Source organism: Lissotriton helveticus, chromosome 4_1 (assembly GCF_964261635.1).
Source record: "Lissotriton helveticus chromosome 4_1, aLisHel1.1, whole genome shotgun sequence".
NCBI lineage: Eukaryota > Metazoa > Chordata > Amphibia > Caudata > Salamandridae > Lissotriton > Lissotriton helveticus.
Genome location: NC_136063.1, coordinates 2,081,472,600 through 2,081,491,794, shown reverse-complemented (window position 1 = coordinate 2,081,491,794; position 19,195 = coordinate 2,081,472,600).

Below are 19,195 nucleotides of genomic sequence, written 5' to 3'. Positions count from 1 at the left end.
TAAGCATCGACCGGGCCCAATCCACTTCTTGTAAATGACCCGCGGTCCATCATGCTCAACCATATTGTTCGATTTTGAAGCAGTTTCGCCTGACTAAATGTTCGCAGATGGCTCTTATTGTTCTTTTAGGGGCTTGTTTTTATTAAAACTTTAAAAATTCATAACTCTAGTTCTACTTATTAGATTTTTCAAATTTTGGTGTCAAGTAATTTATTACAATTCCCTCCATGTTCTAAATTATTGTGAGATGTTTCTAGCGTAGTATTTTCACTTTATTAGTGTTTTTCTGCTTCATAAATACTTTACACATTGCCTCTAAGGTAAGCCTATCTGTGTTTGTGCTATGCTACCAGAGACTTAAGCACAAGTTAATTGACCACCTTTTGTGGTTCACCTTGCCAGGGATTGTGGCTCTTGGCTGAATAGAATTCACCCCCTTCTTCAACAAAAAATCGAATTTATCACAATAATATATAGTTTACGCAGGAAATGGGGCCAATACGATCAGTAATTGTTTTGTGGTTGACAAACTGTGAACTATACAACAGCATGGACCATAATACAATCGAAGACTAGAAAAAAAGGGTCAGTTTAAGTCAAAATATAGTGTTAATTTGAAGTAATGTGACAACAACACACATCTGTTTCTTATTTTAAGAAGGTTTCAATAAATCACCAAATGTGACCTCTTTTTAGTAGGACACAAGCACCGGGAAAGAATATAAAGATATATTTCTGAATTGGATTTTTTTTAATTAAATGGGTTTACCTCTGAAGGTGTAGTGATAATCATTGAAGGCTAAACTGATACAGCATGTCATCATAATTAGTCTACCTGCACTGAGAAGGCTCACACTTTGGTGTGGCTTATTGATCCTTAAGAACGTAAATGCTAACATTATTGACTTCCAAGGGGTGCCACCTTAATATATGCATGTATGCATGCAACGTTTAAAGCACTAAGCTGCCTGTAAAGCAATATAACACTCCTCTGGAAAGGGCTATTAAAGATGAAAGAGGGAAAAAAGGTATGGGAGTGATAGAGCACAAAACAGATGAGGATTAACGGAGTTACTTGTTAGCTAGATAGAGAAATAGTAAAAACAAAATGGGGCAAGGAAGAGAGAGAGAGTCTTCCACAGTTGGTCCAGAAATTGAGAGAAGACACTGGAAAAAGGTGCTACTTGGGAAGAAGGACCATGTGTTTTTTTTCCTGAAGGTAAGGCTGCTTGGAGTCTGGAAGCTATGGATTGAAATCGCTGGGATAGAAGCTAAAAGCCTCAGAACACATGAGGAGCATGAGTGGAGAAAGGATGATATCTATTTTTCCTTCTTCAGTTTAATAGATTATACCCTAGCAATGTTTCAGTGTGCCTTGATAGTATTCTGAAAGTCTTGATCCTGATTTCCAATTCCAGGTGGGTGTCAGAACTGACCACCTTGTAAACAGTACAGCATTTGTTGAAAGAGAGATGGCTGATTTTCTAATGGAGGCTCCTTGAATTTTGGTGTTTTCCTATATTGCTTTGATTTTAATGAGACAGGCAGTTTTATGTAGGATGTTATTTCCAAGTGTTAGTTGAGTATCAGAAAAGCTGGCTGGTAGAGCACTGCCTCCATTGAAATGGGGTGGATCAGCAATTGGACAGCTTTTCAGAATTGTGTTTCATGAAGGAAGGGCCCTTTGTATGCATAAAAGGTCTAACAGTTACCATAATGTTTTACGATGAGTTTAGTGTGTTTGTACTGGACTAGGAACACAGCACTATGAGTCCACCCTGAGGTAGAGTTTGGGGAAGATGAGGTTCTTAAGGCTATAATGGATTCCTCCAAAAATAAGGCGCCAGGGCCGGATGGCGTACCAGTTGATTTCTTTAGATATTGCCCAAAAATTTGGTCACAAGTCTTAACTAGAGTAAATGATACCATTTTTCCTAATACATGGACTACTGCCGTCATAGTCCCTATTTTTAAGAAGGACAACCGGGAGGACCCAGGGTGCTATAGACCCATCTCCCTCCTTGACTCTGCGATTAAAATCCTGGGCAGAGTTTTATTAGGTAAATTAAGGGCAAATTTGGAGGCTTGTGGGGGGCTCGCAAATATACAGTACCGCTTTCGGGAAAAGCGAGGTACCCTGGACCAATGCTCCAATTTGCACCTTCTTGTCTCTAAATACACGGTGGTCGGAGAGGGGTCAGTTTACCTGGCCTTTATGGACCTCTCTTCGGCCTTCGATTTGGTCAATAGGTCCAAATTATGGTCCCTGCTAGAAGAGATTGGGATAGAGGCTCCTTTGGTAGGTTTTATGGCCAGTTTGCATCAGGACCTGTTCACTAAAGTAAGGGTCAATAGGGAGGGGAGATGTACTGATAGCTTCATGTCAGAGAAAGGGGTGCGCCTGGGGTGCATCCTGGCCCCCCTTCTCTTTACTATCTACATTAATGGACTAGGGAAACATCTTGAGCTAGGGGCGGCAGATGTTCCGCGTGTAGGAGGAGCGCAGGTTCCGTCCCTCCTATACGCCGACGACGCAGTCCTAATTGCGCGTACTGGCAATAGCTTACAAGTCCTATTGGACCGCTTTGGCTCATTTATGGAGAGCCTTGATCTGAAAGTAAATGCAACAAAATCGCACACTATGATTATAGGTCGCCAGAGATGTAAGACTACCCGAGTAACCTTCACCTGTGGGGGTGATGTGGTTTCGAGGGTCCCTGTCTTCCCTTACTTGGGGGTCCTTGGGGGTCTTTTGGGCCCCCCAGATAAAGGCAAAGAGTGTCTCTTTGGCTCGTTCAACAGCTGCTCTGATGGGCTTTTCAAAAAGATTGGGGGCTAAACCAATGGAGGCCTTGGTTAAAGTCTATAATAGTAAGTGTATTCCCATTGCTACATATGGGTCTGCTCTGTGGGGATACGTCAATCAGGATCGTATTCAGAGAGTTGAAAATGGGCTCATTCGTCAATTTCTATCTGTCCCAAATTCTACCCCTACGTTCTCCATTCATGAGGAATTGGGCTTACCCTACATTACAGACAGACTGAAGTTGGCACCCCTACTCTTTTGGATTAAAACTTGGCTGAACCCAGAGCTGACGCTGAACCATGGTATTCTGTTGGATGTGGTATCAAGGGACCACGCCTTGAGAGTACCCTGGCTGAGATACCTTAAAACCTCATTTGCCACGCTGGGGAGACCGGAGATCTATTCAGCCCCATCAAGTATTAGAAAACAGGATATTGGGTGGATTAAACATAATTTCCTTGAAAGGGCACCGTTAGAGAGAGAAGAGAGGTAAGTAATGAAACCGTCAGTAAGAGCTTATCTGATCTTAAGTACCACTCCCTCTCTGGAACCTTATTTAAAAATTGTCACTAACACCCTCCACAGAGTTTTGCTTACTAAATTTAGGATGAACTTGATCCCCTACACACTTGGTTGTTTTTCTACTTGGTCAAAACCTGAGGACGCTCCACCTTGCAAATGCGATAATTTTCTACCCAATATACTTTACATTTTATGTTCTTTTGTGGACTTTATGCCACCGTCAGGGAGAAATATTTAATACCTATCCTGAAGGATGCAGGCTTTCTCCAGGTTAGGCCAGCATTAACTTTCCTTCAAATGTTGGGCAACACGCACATCATTTTTCGTGTTGCATCTTACCTAACAGCTGCATTTAGATTAAGAAACAAACAAGCCCCAGGGAACGTCTCACTTTAAATGCTGGTCTTGTGTGTTTAATTAAATTAAATTTTAATCTAAATTGACTATGAACTGAATTCTGTATGTAAATTGCAATGTGATTTTTATTCTGTGCTGTATGTATTGCCTTTTATGATTTTAACAAAAATCGAATAAAGCGTATTTTGACATTGAGTGCAAACTATGAAGCTCTCTTCACCTCCGACCTAAATCTGGTATTTGTTAGTGGCTGTAGTAAACTTGTATTTGGTCTTTGTGGATTCAAATTGAGCTAGGCCTAGTAAATGCAGGCTAAAATGGTAAAGAAGCAGCCTTTACATATAATTAGCAAATTGTCCCACTGCAGAGCTTGGTCTAATCAATGTGCTGGTTAATGTTGATGTTCTTGCTTGCCAGTGGGACTCCCTAGAGTTCCATGGGAATGGTGTCAGGAATTACGTTATTCTATTTGAAGGGCGCACCCCTATCAACTCAATACAACCACTCTGGTGAGGTCTGAACACAATTCTGACAGAATCACTGCTCAACCACTGGTAGCTACTGTTGAAGGAATGATGAGTGCCAAAACTGATTTTTAAGCCAGTCTTGTTCAGGCGGACATTTGTAAAGTTACTTTTCTGCTACTTTACCAAAAATATAATTTCATCATTAAAATAGATGTTATAAACTAAGCAGGAAATACACTTTGAATAATTTTTTTTAGCCTTTTCCTAAGCATACATAGGGAGTTACATGTTTAATATCATCTAGGCGTACTTAGGGAAAAGTCTACAAGGCATAGAAAGTGAAATAGCTTTTTACTTTTATTTCACTATGAGGACACACAACCCCAATATGTAGTGTGCCCTATTCTTATTTTATTACCACCCTTTCTTTTGTTCTTTATGTCATATTTTAGAGTTGGCAAATTAAAATGTAAAAGGCTTTTCCTACAAAGCAAACACATTTTCTCTGCCATGTGTCACTGAAGTGCATATAAACAATAGGCTAGCCACATCACAGTGAAGCTCCTGGCAACATATATTTTGTCACATATGTGGTAGTATAAATGTACACTACATCTCACCTATGAAATGTAACTTTGGTCACCACTAGAATTAACGTACATGAAAGTTAAATATGGCAAGTAGAAAGTTTCAATGCACAGCAAATCTTTTAGAGTGATACAACAGAACTTTACAACTGTTTAGCAGTGGTAAAGTTCAAATATACCTTTACCCTGGATACAAATAGTTCAGAAAAAGGCAAAACATCTGGGGTGACCATGTGTGGTAATTTAGCAATAATTAGGTTAATCATTAGCAGAAGACATCCGGTATTTAGAGACTATCTTGGCCGTTTTTACGGAATCCATTTTGTATTTCTGTCGGCCATTTTGTTTACCATGTGCTCTGTCCTACCTTCCTGTCAACTGCTCTTGAAATCTGCTTAGAGACAACATATGTTTAGTCTCCTTCACTTTGCACATGCTCAGTAGAGCATGCAGCAGTCTCCAACTTGTAACTGTCAAGATGTGCCCACCAGAAGTAGCTGACTGTCAGCCCTTCCCACTTGTTGCTAGCACACTCTCTGTGTGACCTTGTATGTATTTGAAACCAACACTCTGTACCTTATACCGCCTTCATTTCAACCCCTATGTGGGTATAAAAGGACCAAGCTCCTTCTAGTCAGGGTGCTACCTCATACACTACCAAAGGGTGTTGTGTGAATGTAGTTCCACCTCATGAGGTTTAATAAACTCTGTTTTTTCTATTCCAGCTTCTGTGCCAACCTCTGGTATAAGGATTCTAAGCAGAGAAGGGCGAATCCCTTGCACTAGTAGGCCTGGCTAAGGTTTGCTACTACAAATTGACGTTCCCAACGCGGGGCTCATTGGCGACTCGGATGCCCGAAGGACTGGTCGAGACGAAGGATTGGATTCTCGCTTTGGACGTGATCACTGCCGGAAGAGACCTGAGTCTTGGCATTCACAGTGTTTTCCCTTTCTTTCTGATCTGACCATCCAGGTGGCGACGTTCCTCGACTGAGATCTCTTCTGTTGATTCGCCGTGCAGTGACCGTTTGGTCGATTTGAGAACTTGGCAGTAGGAAACTGGACACCATGTGATTGGTAAGAGCCATTTTAGTTGTAAGATTGATGCCTTGGATTGGTAAGGTAGTTTAGAAACACTTACTGTGGCATTTGTATATGGAATTGGCCAAATATTGAGTTAGTCTTATGAATATGAAAAAAATTATATATGTGTTGCAATACATATAGGCAGGTAATGAGGAGATTTTTCTCTACTTCTAAGAAAATTTGAACGGCGCAATGTACGAAGAGTACTTTAAGCGCTACTTTGATTATAATACTGCATATTTTGCACTATATTCGGCATGCCTGTTTCCAGCACACTTCGTAAGATGTGTTGCTTTTGTAGTGGTACCAATTTGAGAATAGATGAAGCACAATCACCCGCCCCCGGAGGGGACGCCTAATTGGGACATGTATGTTAAATATGGTGTTTCGTCCATAATGCACAGGACATGGTGGAACAAATATACCCGTAAGGATCCTGAGTTGCGTTGGCCTATGCATGGGTCATTTGATTTATGAAAGATTCAGTATGTGGAGCAACGAATGTTTAAACGAAAGGCTATTCAAGACATGTTTGACTGTGTGCGAAAGTGGGAGAAAGAAGTGCATGAGCGAATGAAGCATGAACAGGCCTTGATTGAAAAAGAACAGCGTAAGAGTGTGTATGCGAAAGCATTGGAAATGAAAAACAATGACATTAAGGAAATTAAACAGAGGGAAGATAGGGAGCGTCAGTTACAGGTAAATGGCCAATACGCTGTTCGTAGACCTCTTTATCCTATTCTTAATAAACACCAAGAGGATTCTCTCTTATTAGGTCATTGTCCACCTCCATATACTCTTCCCTCTGCTCCTGATGAGTCAGATGAGGACTCTCCTATGGATCAGGATAAAGCTCGAGAGACTCGCTCAATGTTAAATACCGAACTTTCCTCTCAGATTAGATCTGCAGCGTGTAAAGCCGATCGTAATACTAATACTGCTTCTAAAATATTAGATACTATTAAGCATTGGTCGGAAAGGGAACAAAAATATTTTACTGAGATATTTGCTGGAGAGGTTCTTGAGCGAGTTAGGAAACATTCGGAGGAAGTAGAGCCAGATGATATAGCAGCTGATTGTAAGCAATTACGTGAAGGTTCTTTTGTCTTCTCCCAGGTGGCTGACCCAATCGATGCTTGGTTACACTACGTTTGCACAAACACCACGAATCAACATGGCACGAGCTCCGATGCCCGAAACAGATAAGTATGTTGTAAATGTGAATCCTATGCGGGAAGCCGCGCCTTTATATGTTCCTCCTAAAGGAACAGGCACAAGTGATGATAAGACTTCTGTCGACGCGAAAGGGTATTTTATTTATAATTGGGTTTACACTCCTTGGAATAGAGAAGATGTCATGGCTCTTAAAAATGCATCGCCTGATCCACGAAAGAATCCGACAGCTTTTTATGAGGAAATTGAGGGTGCCATTAGCTCTTGTACTATGACTTTGTCTGACATTGATTTGTTTTTTTGATTAATATTACCGCCTGATATGTGGAGAACTGTGTGTAAAGTTGGCGATCGTGCAGTATTTGGGGCATTGTGGTCAGATATAGAACAATTAGATAAAGATAGAGAACCTGCACAAAAACCATGTCAGCAAATTTTAGATCTTCCAGCAGCTATATTGGTTAAATTAAAGACGATTATTCCCCCTAAAAAGATAGATTGGACTATGTTAGCATCTTGCAAGCAAAAGGTAGATGAATCAGTTTCAGATTTTTTCACACGCTTTGAAGAAGCATTCCACGATTTTAGTGGCCAGTCAACAGATGACACGGGTAGGCATCTGTTTGTCGATAAATATGTCACAATCCTTTTGCCGGAAATAGCTAGTCGCTTAAAGGCTAGCGAAAGTTCATGGACTACCTCCTCTCCGGTTTCTCTCCTAACTATGGCTCAGTATTATGAACGACAAGAATTAGAAGCAAAAAGTAAGGAGGATAAAAAATCAAGAGTTAAAAACAAAGGTTATGATGGCTCAAGCTTATGGTCCACCTTCTAGAGGTAATAATAAAGATGGACGTGGATCTTATGGTTCGTCTTTTTCTCCCTATCCTCGTGTAAATTTTGTCTGTTGATCAGTGTGCGTATTGCAGACAATTCGGACATTGGATTTTTAATTGTCAAGTGTTACGTGCTCAGCAGGGTTCAGGTGGTCGGGGACAAATGAGAAATCGTTCAGGATATTCAGGGCCTAGAGGAAACACGAATGATCGTGCTAGGTTTGATGCTAATACACTTGGACAAGAGGGGGCTAATACTTTTGACAGGCGCGATCAATATAAAATGTCCGACTATGAGCCGTCTAATTTGCAAGATCATGCTTATGCATAGGATTGCCTAGGATGGGGTAAGGAATCAGTTGAAGTTCCAGTAGATCAGAAGGGTCCCTATGTTACAGCACATGTTTTGGGTTCTACTGATCAGTTTTTAGTTGATACAGGAGCTTCTCATAGCGCCTTGTCTAAACACTTGATTCCTAGGGCTCCCCTGTCTGGCTTAACTACTACATCGATAGGTTTCGATGAAACATCCACCCTTTGCCCATTGTCACAACCACTTGCACTCCATGTTGATAAGTTAACTGCTCCATGTCCATTTTTGCTTTCTCCAAATACACCAGACACCATTGTGGGTCTTGACATGCTCAAATATTTCAGGGCCACGGTGCGATGTTCTCCGGAAGGAGTACGGGTTATTTTAAATGACAACCACCCCATGATTGAGAGATCCTGTGTTGCTAAGGAGGATATTGCACTAGCTTCACTCCCTAGTACTTTGTGGGCTACTTCAGACACAGACGTAGGGGAAATGATTATTCCATCAGTACATATTACTGTCAAGGAGGGTGGTATACTGCCGAGATTACCTCAGTATAAAATTTGTCGATAAGGAGAAGAAGCACTTACACGTATTGTACAAGACCTGATTAAAGTGGGAGTGGTGGAAGAAGTTCCTTATAATGTTTGCAATCGTCCGATTCTTCCCATTTTGAAAAAAGATGCTGACACTAAAATGTATAGATTTATCATTGATTTAAGAGAGGTCAACAAGATTGTAGTACCACAGTATCCTGTAGTATCTGACATAACGACACTGCTTACCTAGGTCCCTCCAACTGCAACTACATTTTCAGTAGTGGATCTGAAGAACGCTTTCTTCTCGATTTCTATTCATCCCGATAGCCGATATTTGTTCGGTTTCACTTTGAATAATAGATCATACAGATTTTGTAGAGTTCCTCAAGGGTACACTGAGAGTCTGAGTATCTATAGTCAAGCCTTTAAAAGACAACTAGATTCTTTTACTTTGCCTGAAGGAGTGGCTCTCATACAATATGTCGATGTCTTCTTGTTGGCAGCTGATACGCCTGAGCAGTGTGTAAAATGTACTTTGGTCTTGCTTTCTTTTCTTGCTACACACCATCGTAAAGTATCACGGAAGAAAATGCAATATTGTAGACAGAAGGTAACCTATATAGGTCATCTTCTGTCTAAGGAGGGACGTGCACTGACATCAGATTGCATTCAAGCAATTTTAAACACTCCAGTACCTTCCACACAGAAAGATGTTTGTGCATTTATTGGGTTAACTTCATTTTGTAGGCAATGGATATTGAATTTTTCACACATTGTTAAACCATTGCTAGCACTTTTGACTAAGAACACTCCGATTCCTCTTCTTTGGACAGATGAATGTCAAAATGCTTTTCGCCAGTTGAAACAAGCTCTTTGCTCTGCACCAGTATTAGGCACATCAGATTACACGAAGGCCTTTACACTCTATGTAGACGAGAAAGATGGATGTGCATTGTCAGTTTTAGTGCAGACACACGGTGACATATTTTTCTGCACTTCTTGATCCTGTTGTTCGTGCGTTGCCTGGATGTTTTCGTTCAGTTGCAGCGACAGCCGTGTCTATACGTCAGAGCGAAGGGATAGTTTTGTCACACAAACTGTTGGTGCTAGTACCCCATGCAGTAGATGCCCTTTTGAATCAGACTAAAACTCAGCATTTAACTAGGGCTCACTTGACAGGATACGAATTGACAATGTTAGCACCTCATATTACATTGAAGAGGTGTGCAACACTAAACCCAGCCACTTTGTTGCCATATCCTGCGACTCAGTCTCAATCAAAGGAGCCTCATGATTCTATAATCCTTAATGAGGAACAGACAAAGGGTCGCATTGATTTGCAAGATATGCCCCTTCCAGATGTCGATGGGGAGCTATGGGTTGATGGGTCCTGTTGAAGTTACCAGATGGCACAACCTCAGCCGCATACGCAATCACGACACTTGAAACAGTAGTGGAAACAGCTCGCATACCACAGAAGTAGGCTCAAGCAGCTGAACTAATAGCTTTGACACAAGCATGTGAGCTTAGCACTGACTTATGTGTGAACATTTACACAGATAGCCGCTATGCTTTTGGAGTGGTTCATGATTTTGGCCTACTCTGGAAGGAAAGAGGCTTTCTTACATCCCACGGGATGCAGATAATGCACGGAGAATTAGTACATAATCTTTTGACTGCACTTACATATCCGTAGAAAGTTGACATTATGAAGTGTATCGCACACAAGAAGATCACTGACAAAATAGGACAAGGAAATGCCTTTGCAGATCGTGTAGCTCGCGAAACTGCAATACAGCGAAGCACTACACCTATGTACGTAGTAAAATCACAAGCTGAACGTTGGCATGATGCTAGAGAGGAAGTATTGGATATACAGGATCTGCCTCTGTGGAAGAACTTGAACAGTGGTCCGAAGAAGGAATGTTGGACGATGAGGGTTGTTGGCGTAACAAAGATATGAATAAGTGGAAATTGCCTGCAGCCTATGTACAACCTATGGTTCAAATGGCACATGTGCTGGCACATGTTGGAGCTCTAGCAATAACTAAATTGCTTACACAAGTCTGGTAGCATCCTGAAATTGCCAGCACAGCTAAAAGAGTGATACAGTTCTGTTTGATCTGTTGGCAGTACAATCCTGGAAAAGGGACACAAACTCCTACAGGAGGGTTTGCCTCACCAACCGCACCTTTTGAAGTTTTTCAGATGGATTACATCCAACTTGAACTCTGCAATAATCTAAAATATGTCCTAGTGATGGTATGTGCCTTCAGTAAATGGATAGAGGCGTACCATACAAAGGATAATACTGCTCTTACCACAGCAAAGGTGCTTTTGAAGGAATTCTTTCCAAGATATGGTGTTTGTAAAATTTTGTGAAGTGCCAACGGACCTCATTTTATTGGGCAAGTTGTTGAGTATGTCCTGAAAGGGTTAGGGATCAAACAGAAATTCCATACAGTCTTCCACCCACAATCAGCAGGATTGGTGGAAAGGTATAATGCTACCTTAAAATTGAAGTTGGCAAAAATAATAGCTTCCACGTCCCTAAAGTGGCCAGAAGCACTGCCTTTGGCACTGTTATCCATAAGATCGGTGCCACACTCACGATCAGGTCTTACACTGTATGAGGTAGTATTTGGAAGACCGATGAACATTTGGGGGTTCCTAAGCCACACCCCAGGACACCCCCCACGCCGCACGGCTCACCAGCTGTAAAGCGCGTCTCTGCCCCGGTGCCACAGGCTTGTCCCTGGCCTCGGTGCCCCCTCGCTGCTGTTCGTTTTTGTTCTCTCCCACGCTGTTGCCCTCATTGTTGTAAATTTCGTGATTGTACTTATTTTCTTCTGTTAAGTGATTCTGTACTTTTTTCGTTAGCCTTGTACCCCTGGTGTGCCCCCCCGCTCCCTGCTTCCCGCCGCTGCTCCCTCCTGGCCCTGCCCCCTTTTTCTTTCCTGTACCCCCGTTGGCCGCCCCGCTCCCGCCTCCCAGCTGCTCCTCCCTTCCACTTCGCCTCATATGGAGTCCGCGCGTAGGCTTAGCGCTCACGCGCAGCGGGCGCGCCGATTGTGCACCGAAGGCGTGCCAAAGGCAAGCCCGTCTACGCCCGTCCGCGACTGGACCGCGCCCAGTGCCAGGAACCCTGGCCCTCAACGATGCCAACGCACCGATGAACTTACGACGCCACCACCCTCCACACACTCAACGCCAGCCGTAACCCAGCCTGCTACCGAGCCACCCCGAAACGCACCCACGGACCCTTCACCTGCCAAGCCTGAAAATTCACCTGCCTCCAAACCTGCACCACACCCCTCAAGCCGAGCTCCAGCAACAACCTCCTCAAATGCATCCTGCTCAACACCCGCTCCGTCCACAGGCACGCCATCGAACTCTGGAACCTCCAAGACACAACATCACCAGACGTCGCCTTCCTCACAGAAACATGGATGAACGCCTTCTCAGCCCCCGACATCACCATAGCTATCCCAGAGGGCTACAAGATCACCCGGAGGGACCGCGTCAACCAAACCGGAGGAGGCATCGCCATCGTCCACAGAAACACCATCCGCATCACGACCAACTCCGAGGACACGCTCACAGCTGCCGAGCACCTTCACTTCCAGATACACACTGACCCCAAGACCACCCTCAGAGGCACCCTCATCTACAGACCCCTGGTACCACGCACACAATTCAGCGAAGCCATCGTAGACTTCGTCAGTCCGCACGCCCTCACCTCCACAGACTACATCCTCATAGGGGACCTCAACTTCCACCTGGAGAACAACAAGGACTGCAACACCGCCGCCCTGCTGGATAACCTCGCAAACCTCGGACTCAAGCAACTGTTGAACACCCCCACCCACTACGCCGGCCACACGCTCGACCCCATCTTCTCCTCCAGCAAGCACATCTCCTTCAGCCACTCAACCGGACTACACTGGACAGACCACAGCTGCATCCACTTCAACTTTAGGAGAACCACGACCCACCACCACCCACAACAGGTTCCCCGCAGAAGCTGGAGCAAGATCACCGCTGACCAGCTCACCTCCACCCTCAGCCAGAACCCGCCCACCAACACGACGGACCTCAACGAAGCAGCCCGCAACTTCACAAAGTGACTCACCAACTGCGCCGACGAACTCGCAGCACTGAAGAATCCTCCCAGCAGACCCGGCAGCAGGAAAGCCTCGTGGTTTACCAATGACCTCAAAAACTCCAAGAAAACCTGCCGCACCCTCGAGAAAGCCTGGCGCCACGACTAGACAACAGAACGCATGACCGCCCTCAAGAACGCCACCCACAAACACCACCAGCTGCTCCGCACCACCAAGAAGGCAACATTCAAAGAACGACTGGACAACAACAACCACAACAGCAAGGAACTCTTCAGCATCGTTAAAGAGCTCTCCAACCCCAGCGCCAGCAACAACAACATCTAACCCTCGCAAGACCTCTGCGACTCCCTCGCCTCGTTCTTCCACCGCAAGATCACCGACATACACAACAGCTTCGGCGCACTGACCATGGACCCAACCACCGAACCAGCACCCCCCACCACCACCCTCTGCACCTGGACCCTGGTCAGCACCGAAGACACCACCCGCCTGATGAACACCATCCACTCCGGCTCCCCTACCGACCCCTGCCCACACCACATCTTCAACAAAGCCGACTACATCATCGCACCCCACCTCCGGAACATCATCAATAGCTCCTTCGCATCCGCCACCTTCCCGGAGAGTTGGAAACATGCCGAGCTGAGCGCCCTCCTGAAGAAACCCAACGCGGACCCCACGGATCTGAAGAACTTCCGCCCCATCTCGCTCCTCCCCTTTCCAGCCAAAGTCATCGAGAAGACCGTCAACAAACAACTCTCTGCCTTCCTTGAGACCAACGGATCCTTCGACCCCTCACAGTCCGAGTTGCGAGCAAACCACAGCAACGAGACCGCCCTCATCGCAGCCACCGACGACATCAGGTCCCTACTCGACAACGAAGAAACTGCTGCCCTCATCCTCCTGGACTTCTCAGCAGCCTTCGACACCGTATGCCACCGCACCCTGATACAGCGCTTCAGCAACACCAGAATCCCAGGAGCAGCCCTGGAGTGGGTCATCTCGTTCCTCGACGGAAGAACCCAGGGAGTCCGCCTCCCCCCATTACCGATCCGCGGCCACCGAAATCATCTGCGGCGTTCCGCAAGGATACTCACTCAACCCCACTCTCTTCAATGTCTACATGAGCCCTCTCGCAGCCATCGCACGCCAACACAACTTCAACATCATCTCCTACGCCGACGACACCCAGCTGATCCTCTCCCTCACCAACGACCCCGCCACCGCCAAAGCCAACCTCCAGAAAGGAATGAAAGACGTCGCGGAATGGATGAAGATCAGCCGTCTGAAACTGAACTCAGACAAGACGGAAGTCCTCATACTCGGATCATCTCCCTCCGCCTCGGATGACTCCTGGTGGCCCCCTGCCCTGGGCACCGCACTCAAGCCAACAGACCACGCACGCAACCTGGGCTTTATCCTGGACTCCTCCCTCACGATGACCAAACAAGTCAACGCCGTCTCGTCATCCTGCTTCAACACCCTGCGCATGCTCCGAAAGATCTTCCGATGGATCCCCACCGAAACCAGGAAGACGGTCACCCAGGCCCTCGTCACCAGCCATCTGGACTACAGGAACACCCTCTATGCTGGAACCACAGCCAAACTCCAGAAAAGACTCCAGCGCATTCAGAACGCCTCAGCACGACTAATCCTGGACATCCCTCACCACAGCCACATCTCTGCCCACCTGAAAGACCTGCACTGGCTCCCTGTCGACAAGAGGATCACGTACAGACTCCTCACACACGCACACAAGGCCCTCCACGACACGGGCCCGAAGTACCTCAACAGCCGCCTCACATTCTACACACCCACCCGCCAGCTCCGATCCGCCAGCCTCGCCCTCGCTTCCGTCCCACGTATCCGCAAATCCACCGTTGGAGGAAGATCCTTCTCCTACCTGGCAGCCAAGACATGGAATTCCCTCCCCACCCACCTACGGCTAACCCTGGACCATCTCTCCATCAGGAAACAGCTCCAGACCTGGCTGTTCGAACAGTAGCGACCCCCCCCAGCGCCTTGAGACCCTAACGGGTGAGTAGCGCGCTATACAAATTCTGTTGATTGATTGATTGATTGATTGATGTTCTGTTGAATGATTATTTGGCACAGTTAACTGACAGTTTGACCTCTATTCATCAACAGGTTCGAGAAGCTCTTCCTGACAGATCTACAGGTGAGGCCCATGATCTCCGTCCCGGTGACCACGTGATGGTCAACGTCTTCGACAGATCGAACAGCTTGGAGCCGAGGTGGCGAGGTCCAGAGCAGGTGCTGTTGGCTACAAGGACAGCAGTTCAAGTGACGAACAAAAAGAACTGGCTCCATGCCACGCATTGCATGCGTGTATCACCCGCCTTGGTGGAACCTGCAGTGCTGATCGACCATCGAGAGATTCTGGAAATGGAGAAAGGTCAAGCTATCTCATCTGACGAGTCTACGGAAGTCTTCCCGGACCACACGATTCCTGGAGCATCGCGATACAACTTGAGACCGAGGCAAGAATCCGCAGTGTTGAACGAGACTGGTTGAGCTACCACCCTGGGTTTGTGAAACGGAGAGCCAATGAGGCAAGGGGGGGGATCAGCCCTACATTAGTGTAGTGACACCCGTCTTGGCCCGTGGTGAAGAAATCAACGGCTACCCAAGGAATAAGAGCTCCAACGATTGTTTTCAAGGGGTTCTTAGAAAGATTGAGCATCGTTGTCATTGAAATGAAAAGGAAAATGATTTGTGCAGTAAGGTTTGTTGTTGCCCTGGTGGTTTTGGCAATAACCACTTGGTTCATTGAGAAAGCAGTTCCTGCTCAACAGCTTTTTGTTGCAACTACTCCAGCTCCACTGGAACATCACTATTATACTCTTCCTTATTATGAGCAGAAACATCGACAGTCCTATCTGAATAACACATTCATTCAGATGTTGCATCATACCCATAATGCTACAAATACTAAAAATTGTTGGGTTTGTGGGATGATTCCTGCACACCAGAAGAAAGGAGGAACACCTTTTATTCCTCTACCGTTTTCCCATAATGGTTCATGTCAAGCTTGGTATGCCCTTTTGTTTGCTTATGGGAAACCTTCAATAGGTGGAATCATTTTTCGATTGAATAAAAATTTTTACCAATATGAAAATGGTTATCCTCAAGCTAAAGGGACTAAATGGGAATGGGATGAATACCAACCAGACAAAATGTTATGTCTTCACAAATTTGAGGACTATTAAAAACGTTGGACCCTTTGTGATATCTGTAACAAGAGCAAAATCAGATTTATGTATTGGCAGTGTTGGGAGAATTCCCGTAGGACGAAGCGAATGTATTACTGTATTAAACTTTGAGGGAGTAAATAATAGCAGCTTTATATCGTCACACAACACCTATTTTGTGTGCTGTAATAAAGGATACTATCAATTACCTGTTGGGTGGTCAGGGGTATGCTACATATCATTTTTGTTACCCCCTGTGTTTTTAGCACCTGCATCATATCATCTTGACCTGATATTGTACAATGATATTTCTAAGAAAAGATATAAACGAACTACAAGTACTGACGAGATTGACCAGACAGACACCGCTCTGCAACAATCTGTTGATTTCAATTTGGGGCTGTTTTTCTTTGTGGGTGCTGCATTGAATAGCAGAAAAATTAGACGATTGACTCGTGTATTGGAAGCTGTCACCAATCAGACAGCTATGGCACTTGGGAAAATTATAGAAGAACTGCAAATTGCAAGAATTGTAGCACTCCAAAACCGGATGGTGCTCGATGTGATTTTGGCTGATCGTGGTGGTGCATGCCGCATCATCGGAAGCAGTTGCTGCGTGTTTATACCTGATCACTCACCTTCAGTTTATGACACCATCTCTAAACTGCATAATATTGCTGCACACATTCACCCAGAGACTGGTACATGGCCATTTTCAAACTGGATATGGACACTCTCTGTTACTTGGGGCTGGAAACTACTGACCATTCTATGTATACTACTGGTGATACTATTTACATGCTGTACTTGTATACAATGTGGTCCCATGATTTGCTCCATGTGAATTACTGCTTGTACGCCTGCCAAAAGAAGTGTTACAAAAGAACAGCAAATGTAAAATTATGAAATTACTGAGATGATGCACATCAATATACAGGATGCAGATCTAGAATACCCTAGACAGACGAATGTCTTCAGCAAATGCTGAAAGGGTCTTCTGTGGTAATTTAGCAATAATTAGGTTAAACATTAGCAGAAGACATCCGGTATTTAGAGACTATCTTGGCCGTTTTACGGAATCCATTTTGTATTTTTGTCTGCCATTTTGTTTACCATGTGCTCTGTCCTACCTTCCTGTCAACTGCTCTTGAAATCTGCCTAGAGACAAAATATGGCTAGTCTCCTTCACTTTGCACATTGTTATTTTCTATGGTTGTGTTATTTAGAATGTGGTTGCTCTATCTTGTTTCCCTATGTCTCTGTTGTATTTAGAATGTTTGGGGGGATTCTGGTATGGGGATTCTATGCTTGACAGTTGCGCTATTTCTTCTGATCCTGGCTGTTGTCTTGATATGATGCTATGAAGGAAATTCAATAAAAGAAGACTTCTATCAACTTTCCAGTCTTCGCTGTTTATTCAGACCCTAATCTAACATTTGGCAATGTTTGGGATATTTTTCCTTCATCTTGAGGCATCTTTCTGACTTTTTGGGAGTTTTCATTGGAGTCTTGGGAGTTTTTATTGGATTCTTTTGGATGTTGCTTAACCACGGAATTGGAGATTTTCTATTTAAAGGAAAGGCTGAAGCGGAGCTAGATTTGACTTTCAGGTCGTATGAATTTTTGATTTATTTCACTACATCTGTACTTTCAACTGTCATTCCTCCCGCGAGCCCACTACTCTACCTGCATGCGCAGTTATTCGCGAGCGCACATCTCCTCACTGTCATACGTAGCATAGAACTTCTGCTCTCAAGACTTCCACTGCCATTCTCTTCTCCTTCACAGCCTCTGATCACGTCAGCAGTCACGCTTACCTTATCTATGTCTCACGCAATCCTGCACAACGTAACGCCATTTTTAAGTCAGGCAACAGTTTCACGACATGTACTAAAGCCCGTTTTTATGTGAAATTCATTGGGCTGTCTTGTGCTATATATCGATGATGCGCACATCTTTTCTTTTCGTTACACATTTGATCTACTGACTTTAAAGTTGTTCATTTCATGAGGATTTGTATCGATGATGCGCACATTTTCCTTTTCTTCGCGCACTTGACTTACTGAATTTTTCACTTCATGAGGATTCCTTTCCACCTACTGATTTATGTTTTTTTCATTGATGTGTTCATTTTTATTCAATTTTGTATACATTTAACTTTTACCTTACAGGTGTTATTGAACATTTTGGAACTTTTATCATCTTTATTTCGATGATCTTGTTCATATTGCACATCTGGATGCCTTGATTTTACTTATTTAATTTAGGAGGATTCTTGTTATTATTTGCTTACATGTTCTAATATTATTGGTGTTTTCAGCATATTTTGACGTTGTTGAGTTTTACACTATTTCAATTTGTATACTTATTACTTTAACATGATGCAAAATATTGCTACTCCTCCACATTTTTTAGCAGAACCAGGAATTCCAAAAACTAAATGGAAACAATGGTTCAAAGGTTTTGGTAGCTACATTATAGCATTAGATGGTTCGAAGTTTGATCCTGGTAAAAAGTTAGAACTTCTTTACAACAGTTTGGGAGCGGAAGGTCAACGCATTTTTGACCATTTACCAACAGCTGTTCAAACCAATGAAACTGAGTGGGACGTTTTTAAAGAAGCTGTATCTAGACTTGCCAAATATTTTACAGAAGAAACTAGTGTTGTTGTCGAAAGATACAAATTTTACACCAGACGTCAATTTGAATTTGAATCCATTGACACTTTCTTAACTGAATTAAGGGTAATAATTGCCACTTGTGAATTTGATGGTAATATTGATTCTTACCTTAGAGATCAATTAATTGTAAACTGTTATAACAAAAAAGTTCAAGAAAGGCTTCTTTGTTATAGAGACCCTTCATTAAAAGAAACACTTGAGTTACCTAGGGGTATTGAAAGGTCAGTCATTTCACAAAAAGAGTTAAATAAGAACAAAAGTGATACAGTTAGTGGGACAATTAATGCTTCGAGTACCAAACCTAAAATTAAGTATAACAAAAATAAAGAAAATAATTTTAAAGAACCTAAGAGACAAACTGCATGCTTTAGGTGTGGTTCTCCTTCACATTTAGCCAATGCAAAAAATTGTCCTGCTCTTGGTAAACTTTGTTTAAATTGCAAAAGGCTTGGGCATTTCACCAGAATGTGTAATGGAAATCCTGTAAAA